Raw genomic sequence first — 9993 nt, forward strand, 5'->3', positions numbered from 1 at the left:
CAGCACAACTGTTTAAACCTTGATAAGAACTATTTCTTGAGCATCAAATCAGCTTAGAATGAAATGACACTAAAACCGAAGTAATTGCTGCTGAAAATTAGGCCTAATCACATACAAAACATACAAAACAGTTATTTTAAAATTATAAAAAAATACTGTTTTTACTGTATTTCTAATCAAATAATTGTAACCTTGGTAAGTTTATGTAAGCACAATATATTTTAAGGCAAGCAACCATATCTAGCTTTATTTTCTGCCTGTGAAATAATCAATATTAACCACTTTTAGGGAGGGGAATAACACTTATCGCCAAGTCTGAAGACATTTCAACAGTTCAGGGAGACTTTCATCATGACTTATTATGGATAAGATTTATCTGAGCTGAGCTATTATTGTGGTATATCCATCCCTTTCAGAATTACCCGCCCCAAGAGACCAGAAACTGTGAGTCGCTTTTCATGTCGGTCAGAGGGTCTCTTCCTGTCTAAGTAGGCGTTTCTTGATCAGAATAAGCCACATACTAAAATACTGAATACAGATGAATGTGGACTTTCCTGGAGTTTCTGGAGGGACTAAAACCTCTCAGGTTTTATTAAAATTTTAGAATTTGGTATCAACATTCAAAATTAACCAACGTCATTTTGGGCTTAGAATGACATGAGGGTGAGTAAATTACTAAATTTTCATATCTCTTTAAGATACTGAAAGGCTTGATGGGCAGGAAGGGCTATACACCTTTACAGTAACTGAGAGCTGCCATTTTGCATGTAACAAAGCAGGTGAAAAGTGTTAAGCTACATATAAACATGCCACTCTTAAAGGTTAATGAATTCAGAGAACTGCTACTCGACTTTGAAAGACTCATCTGAGCAGCCTTTTGGCCTGCAGTTTTCAACCAATCAGTGAAACTCATGCCAAAAACACATCCTGAAGGTCCAGTCACAGTCTCCCTACTACTTCTAAAAAATGTTCTGCGCAATCTCCTTGTTCAATATTCTCGTTGTCTGAATTGATATGACATCCTTAACTTTACCGGAGCAGACGGAACTTGCTGGTTCGGCAAGGGGCAGGGCAGTACTGAAACACTGCAAAACTGTTAGCCAATCATAGCGCACTAGGACAGCTAACCAATCGCATCACATTTAGTTTTTCAGAAGGCGAGCTTTCATCAAACCTGGAACTGATCGAGCTGTGTGTGCCAGGCTGGGGAGAAAGGTATTGTAATAATGTAAATTACGTAGAAAAATAATGTGTTTTTCAAACCACCAAGCCTGAGAGCATGTTATAGTACACCCTCAAAACAAAAACTTTGGTACAAAAAAAAAAGCATAATAGGACCACTTTAATGTCAAAGCTTGACAAGACACCAAGATGTCTCAAAGACAGTCAAAGACAGTAAAAAACCAAAAGTACTTCGCATAACAGACAAAAGACCTCAGGTTCAATAATGCTCAAAAATAGTTTCAAGGTGGCTCAGAAGGAAATGTGGGAATTAACAGGACATAATCATTCAGCCATAAACTGCAGTGATTCCTTAAGCATTACTAGTTTCATACCAGTGACTGTGAGAAGCTCAGATGGGAGGCTCTATTCTGGATTTGAAGAGAAATGCTAAACGGGAAACATGTGCCAACAGAGAAATGTGGCATATCACCACCAAGTGTAGAAAATAGCAATAGCAAATGGCAACAAACTTGGAAATGTAAAATGTGTACACTGGGAAATGTAGCACACACAGTGAGTGAAGAAGAAGAAAAACGACAGCTGCTCGCAGAATTTTCAAAGAATCTTGAGTTTATTTGTTTGATGAGCTTGCCATGTTTTTACTTTAGCAAAACAATTGTTTACTACAATTACGACAGTACGTTAATTCTATTTTTTATTTTTTTTCAGAAACCAGTTAACTCTAACAGAGGTCTAACCATTGATATGAGAAACAATCCATGGGTTTATCTGTGGCTACTATGGTCTTGCTCAAAATGCCACAGTTACTATACAGGAAACGAGTTTCATTATGGGAATCACACACCAGACACAGGCAACAATGATTTCCCACTTCAATAACCAACAGCTACACAGCACGACCAATACATGAAGCCACATGGTGCAAATACCAAGCCACAGCAAATGCTGGTTAGGCTTCATGAGAACAAGCTGAGAGGGACTAGTGTGACCTAAGCTTTATGGGAATCTGAAGCATTAAGGTGGCCTCTTTTTGGTCTGACCCTTTTCACTCTTGGAGACACATAGCTCTTTTCAAAGGTCCTGCTCTGACAGGGGGCCCCTGACCCTGTGAGGGGAGCCCAAACTCTCCTGCCAAATTAGCAACTGCACCGCATGAACAGCCAAGGGGACGTTTTGACATCGGTGCTGTCCTCAGACGCCAAGCATGTAAGCATTAGCCTGCACCACCAAGAAGACCTATTCAACGCCCTCACGAAAATGTGCTACGGTAACAATGGTGTGCACCTAAATATCACTTACCATTTACTACAACAAAACGGAAGTAATTTGCATTGCCAAACACTGTCCATAAGAAAATAAACACTGACAGAATCACTCTGACAGCTTACGTGGTTTGAATCATACTTCTTATGGATTAACTACAATTTCATAGTAATACCAAGATAATAACTGACATCTGATCTGAAAAACTATTACCAATTTTAGTCAACATTCAGTTACTCTCAATTGCCATAAACACCATGTCGCCATTAAACTATCCTTTCTTGGAAAACACTAGAATATATATATATATGAGAAATGTAAACAGTATTTTGTTCAAACTAAAGTAAAATTGTTTTGAGGGATCCGAATGTTTTATTCAAAGGTAAATGACAGAGCATAAAGCACACAGTTTCATGAAAGAGCTTTAGTTAAGCAAAAATAAAAGCAAACCATGACGCAATATCTCTAATTCAACCCGCCATGGAAATATAAACACTGATAAACAAATATAAACAACCACAGAGGTTTGTTTCTGTATGGTTCATCGCCCAGGGTTAGAGTCAAAGCTGTAACATAACAATATTTCAAAACCAGGTGAGGTGTCTCAATGGGAGACCACATTTTTGAGCATTAAAACGACGTGACGGGACTCCCAACAAACACACAAGTATTTATTTACACAACACACCAATTCGAGCGACAAACTCCGGCGTTAACTAAACGCTTCAAATCACTATTTTCTCATTTTCTCACACTGTATGACTCTTGAATACGACTGGACTCCGATAAGAAAGCTTATCTCTCGTCTGTTTAGAAAAATGGGCCAATGTTGATGTTTGGGGGAGTAAACATTTGCACACGTAAGCTATTCCTAGCCATCAAAACAAAACAGACAGCACATGTTATTAAATCAACCTGCGAGCGTTTAAACAATGTGTGCCTGGTGACTGCAATGATGTCGCTGGTCGTCACAAACAAAAATAGCACAAAAGAAAATACTAAATGACGCATTGTTACCCTATACTAAAATGATCACACCCCGCCCTCTGAAACATAGTAACTGTTTTTAAAAATGCATCCTCTTACCTTTATTTCGCACACGTAGCACCCGCGGTCTGCTGTTCAGATGCGACGCATGAGCTGCACGGTGACGGAGGATGTAGTCGATCCCCGTCCTGACACAGAGCAGATATTACTCAGTCGCAGTCAGACACTGAGCTGCAATGGCGAGCCCGACTTTCCAGTTGAGGAATTCGCCTCTCAATCTGCAGCGGAATTTATCCAGAGAGGGGGGAAAAAAATCTAAAACTCCAGTGCAAACAGTGAAAGGGACATCAAACCACAGTTGTGCACGTCAGCAAGCAAGCCTAAGGTTGATCAGCTGTAACATCTCGGCGATCCTTAGGAGACGCTACACACGCGCACAGACACCCACACAGACGCGCGCGCACTGGCAGTAGTTTGAGCTTCTGGATGCTTTTGGGTGTACATAAAGTGCGTAAAGTGTGTATTTCAGCATGCCTTTAGTTCGTTAATGCGTATGTAAACGAGTCCACACGAGTAAATGTCCCGACGCTCAGAAAGGAAGGGAGATTCCAATGCATCCATTTAAAGTGATTCTGCACTGACGTGGAGCGGTCACAGAGTTCTCGTTTGAGGCGCTCGCGCAGCCATTTTGTTGAAAATGACAACAGCGTCTCAAGCCTCAGTGGAGTAAAACAGGAAGTGCCCTCATTCCCCGGCGGCACGTCACGTGACTTCAACTAACAAACAATCCAACTCCTCTGTTAAAATATCGCTCCACCTTTGTTGTTGCTATGACAACGAGGGTCGAGAAACCCCAAACCCCCCTCCCTCCCCCCGACTACGCACACTGACGTACGCGTGTATTAATCATTAATCGGGCTTTCTCAGCAACACTTATAATAAAATATATACAACGCAGTTGTTGTAGGGAACGCTTTCATCCATTTGAGATACCAGGTTTAACATCCCGTCTCAAAGATGTTTTTGTTTCAGAGATCTTTCCAACTGGCAGGGGGCGCAATCTCAACAACCCGCTTGACATCAGTTGAAAATCATCGCTTCTTAATTATGACTGAATTGACTGAAAATTAAAAGCAAATGAATAGACAATCTGCACTCCCAATTTATTTACCCCTCACAGATATGGGAAGTGGCAGAGACTTGCAGCTTTGCTCTCTTGTTCCTGGTTTATTGGGCTGCTAGACACATCTCGACTCGAGTCAAGTTATATTCTCCATGGCTCACCAGCTCCATGTTAAAGGCACAGCTAGAAGCAAACAAGCGTTTATTTGCATTGCAAGCACATTCTTTCTCTTTCTCTTACAGAACAAAAAAAATGTTGGCTGCTTTAAACAGTAAACAGTTATTTGCAGAGTTTTATCATTGTTACATATATTGCACAAAATATTGTGCATACGATTGTAGGTGGATCATATCACATAATTTAACATCCAGGCAAAGCTTTCTACTATGTACTTAAAACTATTTTATATGCAATTCTCTGAATGAGAATGTGTATTTAAACACCACTTTATATATATATATATATATATATATATATATATATATATATAAATAAGTAGTTGGTTGACTTGAGTGTGAATCATAGGGTAATTAAATTTTTTGGGTGAACTATCCCTTTAAAGAAGCTGTTCAAAGAGCTGTATGATTCCGCAATTTGGGACACATCACAAAGTGTTATCAAGTATGTAACTATTGTCTATGTCATGCTGCAATATGCATTTAAAATTGTTTGCAATGCAAGTAGTCTCCACCCAAATTTCTGACTGCATTTTTAACAATGCAATGCTGATCTCCCTTTGTCTCGCTCCTTATAGCTTCATCACAGCATGTACCGAGGAAGACAAATATGATCAGAGAGCTGGCCAAACATTTCACTGAGCAATGAGCCAAAATCCGACCTCACTAAAGACTCATCTCTCTCGCTCTCATTAGCATTCATCCACCCAGTGACAGCCAGAGCGCTTCTGTTGGCCAGATGAATATGGGGGGAAGGCTGGGTCACTTTAGGTAGTTAAAAGACAAGGGCTTGCCGATAAAGACATGCTGACAGGCCTTCAAGCGGCAAATTAAATAACAATCCGACCTAATGTCATCTGCATATGGATTACAGCTGAGATATGTAATGCAGAGGCAGTAGAGAAACGTGATTACTGAGTGCATTTAATGATGAAGTATGTATAAAGGGCATAAAAGCTCAGCTTGGCAGGGAGAGCTAATCACAGCTCATGGCAATTAATCTTGCTTGTCGTGATAATTTAGGTCCATTATTCTCCACGTCACCTTTTCAGTGTAGAAGCAGCATCACAGAGTTGCAAAATGGGCAACCCAGACTCACCCAAACAATGAAAAGTGTATCGAGTCTTGTCTTTGTGAGCAAGTTAAGACAATAATATAATAACCTTTAGTGTGTCCATGTATTGGGAATGTGTGTTGATTTACAGTCCGATGACATGGGTGCCAAAATTATGGGCAGGACACTCTAGACTGGATTAATTTCCCTTGAGACTTTTGTAATGGATAAGGCCAGGAGATGGAGCCGGACCAGGCATCTTAGGCAGCATCACAAATCACAATGTCAAAGTGAAAATGTAGAAATTAGTACATTCTCTGACATAACGGTCACATTCAAGAGTAATATTGGTAAATCATGTCCAAAGAAGACACAAAAAAAGATACAAAACAATGGTGACAAGTCATTTATAAATTTATTAACCATAATCAAGTCAACATGCAATATGCATGGAATTTGTGTTATTTTAGTACCATTTATACTGTTTTGGCATTTATTTTGAATGATCTTTTATATTTAATTTTAGCTATAATAATTAACGTTCACAGCCTTTTTATATTTTTTGTTTCATTTTCATTTCAGTTTTAGTAATTTTAGTATTTTCAATGTGTATTTCAATTAGTTGCCAATGAATGCAACATTTCTAATTTTCATTAAGGTTTATTTGATTTGATTTCATATTTCAATTAATGAAAATTATTTGTAATAGTTTTAGAGATTAAGTTTTGCACATTCCCTAAAACTTGTGTGTTTGTTGGGTATAATTTTAGTACGTTTAGTACTTGCAGCTCCGTTTAGCATATTTTACCATGTTTATATTCATTTTGTGTTATTACACAGATAAAATACTAATTATTATATATAAAAGTACAGGCTGTTCTCCTAAATCACCATAGAAAGGGTAAAAAAAAAAAAAAAAAAAACACTCCACAAATTCCATTTGTTAACAGTTCAGCTAACAAATGATCTATCTCAGTTCTTCAGCTTATATGTTAATGTTTATTTTAGGTCCACCGCACTGGTTGGGCTTTACTTGTGTTATAATCACACACGCTTGTTGAACAAGCATTAGACCTCTGTGGTCTCCATGGCATTAGGGGAGCAGTGTAGAGAGGTTAATCAGATTTACGGCACACATAACCATAATTGGCTGCCTTTATAGATTCAAATGAGCAATTAACTAAAAGCAGTCCGTGTTGCACTTTCTTTGAAAACCTGTGAATGTGCTGCTGGAATAGTTTTGAGAAGACCATAGAGGCATTCAGAGCTTCCTCTAAAATCTCTGAACAGACTTACCCACAGATCTTTAGAATACTTAATTCTGATTGGTCCATTGTGGCATTCAACAATCTCAGATTTTTTTAAATTCACCGTGGATTCATGACAATAGCAGTGCTATATTAGACCAGTCATTGTAGTAACTGAAACTGGCAATACTTTCATGTCTCTAGTACAAAACTGCAATCTGGTCTCGTTTTATACATCAGCTGTAATAACAATGACCTCAGAGGACTTCAGCATTAATATTACTGGGATATTGCAGCAGTGTTCATTTTATTTCTCTGCTGATTATTTTGAATAATCTAATGGAAATTTTTAAGATCATTTTATTTTGCATTAATGCCTGACTGACTATACACTATTCCTTAAAACTTAATTCAAAGAATATGCTATTAGACTATTTATACTCATACACTGTGAATTTTAAATCTTTCTCTGCAGTGAAGTGGCAAAGCAGATCAATATAGGCTTTAAAATCAGATTCTAGGATGCATTTAGTTTCTTTAAAAGGTAGAACCATCAGCACTCAAAACAAATCTGTTCATATTAACCAAATCAAATTTGGTCCTAGTTCATAAACGACAGAAGCAAACCCTCCAGGCACATTCATCAATATAATGATGAAGAGCCCTGCCAATAGCACATGATAGAGAAAACACCTCAGTCGTGCATTGACATGAGCTGCAGTGACAGCTGTCATGCTGTGTTTATAATACATACATGTGTCAAGGGAAGCTTCATTCAGAGACATGTAGCTTGATGCTATGTTTCCATTAGACTGGAGTCTGCCATAAGAGCAAGTTGTCTGAAATCAGCACAAGCTTTCAGGCTTTCAGCATGGAAACAGTGTACAAAGAGAGCAAAGATTAATCACAACAGCTTTTCAAACATACCAAGAATCAGAGTCGAAATTAAATCTTTGAATTCAGTTGCTGAAGTATGCACTGTCATACTTGAAATGTTGATGGAGCCTTTGTACAGCCATGGGAACAATTGGTTATTTTGACCGCATAATTCCTCAGCCTTTTTTTCACCATTATCTCATTATTCAGTTGTTTTTAAGTACAACAAAAGATGAGTTCTTTGAACTTAAAAGGCAGATGATACACAGAGAAAGAGCATGACCTTAGCTCTTTCTGATCAATACTCTCACATAGTAAAAGTGGAGGGGGGCATCCTTTTCGCCATTTCGTATTCATTACACTTTATTGATGGAGATGGATAGGATAGTGTGTATATTGTAACGTGATGCATAGACAGACATCCTGGGACATACAGTGGGGGCCCAATTTTTTTCCAATTACATGCAACATGCCATTACATGTTAGTGCCTTAGTATTTGGTCTGTCCCTCTTTTGATTTACTAATTGATGATGACCTTATTTTCAATTGAGATTTGAGAATGACCCACATGCTTCAATGGAATCAAAAACATAATTTCAAGTCACAGTAATCTAGAGCCACATAATCATTGTCAAATGTTAAAATTAACGGTTTATTTTAAGGTGTATTATTTTTATTTAAAATGTTCATGTTTAGATCACTTAAAGATTTTCAACTTTTCAACCATATATGTTCATAATAGTTACATTTTAATTTAGAACAGCAAAATTTGTGTTTCTGAGAAAGAACAGTGTTTTCATTTATGTGAAAAGTAAAATAAATACAATTTATAGAGGAGACCCACAGGGTTTTGTTTTAGGACCTTTGCTGTTTTCAAGTAACCTTTTTTAAGCATGATAAATTTTCATGCATTTCATGAACCCCACTTTATCTGATCTAAAGTGACCTAAAATATTATAAATTGATCTTGTTTGTGGGGGCAAAGTAAACTTGTGTAATTATTGTGGTTAATAAATAAATAATCCATTAAAACACTATAACCAGTAACAAAGGATACACTCAAACAACTCACCCCATTCACATGAGAACACACATTATTACATAGTTTCTAACAGAAAGAAGCAGAGGGGTGGGTTTAGGTTAGAAATGCGCTAGTCTTGCGTAGCCAGACCTTCAGACTGAAGGTCTGGAATTCATGGCAGTTTTCTTTGGCCAAGACCCACCTATGAGGTCGTTTGACTGACACGTTAAACAACCAATCACAGTTTGTTTCATTCAGCAGCACATTTTGGGATGTGCAAATGTTGCCACAATAACAGACTGATGTGTAAAACTCTCTGAAGTATTTTAAAGATTATATGCCACCAAATTTAAATATTTCAAATACTTTTTGAAAACCTAGAGTTTAGTTGATCCTGATAAGCGCTCGTCGTTACAGTTGTAAATGGCTTTTTTCTTTTGTGAGGGTGTTTGGCAGCACGTCATCTTTGTTTTCAGGTGGAATGTTAAAGTCCGTGACACACACGTCTCCTGGAAATCCTGTAGAATCTGATGACGACTTCGACAATGCTGAAGTGCATCCACTTTTGTGTACCATATGCATCAGACGTTCAGCCAACGGTCCGTGGGCATGACTCTGAGGGTGAGACTAGTAATGAGCATGCCACAGTTGCATGCCTGCATCTCCCCTTTTCCCCTTCCCCCATCCTCAGCATCACAGTGATGAATGCATACCTCTGCTCAATGACCCTCAAGGTCACAGGAACAGAGTAGAGTACAGCCTCTGTACCATGCGACAAGCTCCCAACCCACTCAGGTAACAGCAGCATAACTCACTCTTACAGCCAGACATCAGGCTCACACCTCCAACCTTGCTCTAATCTCAAATGTAATCAAACTGGCTTTAATGCAGTGTTCTCAAGCTGAAGTGTGTTTTGAAGACCGAAGGACATTTACAGTTCACATATAGAGTAGACTGAAATATCTGAGATTACATTGAATATCTGGGATATTTCGACCTTGGTGAAATAAGTTTAGTGAATCTGATAATCTGATTTGTACAAAAACATTATTAAATATAA

This window comes from Carassius auratus, chromosome 28 (assembly GCF_003368295.1).
Source record: "Carassius auratus strain Wakin chromosome 28, ASM336829v1, whole genome shotgun sequence".
NCBI classification, from domain to species: domain Eukaryota; kingdom Metazoa; phylum Chordata; class Actinopteri; order Cypriniformes; family Cyprinidae; genus Carassius; species Carassius auratus.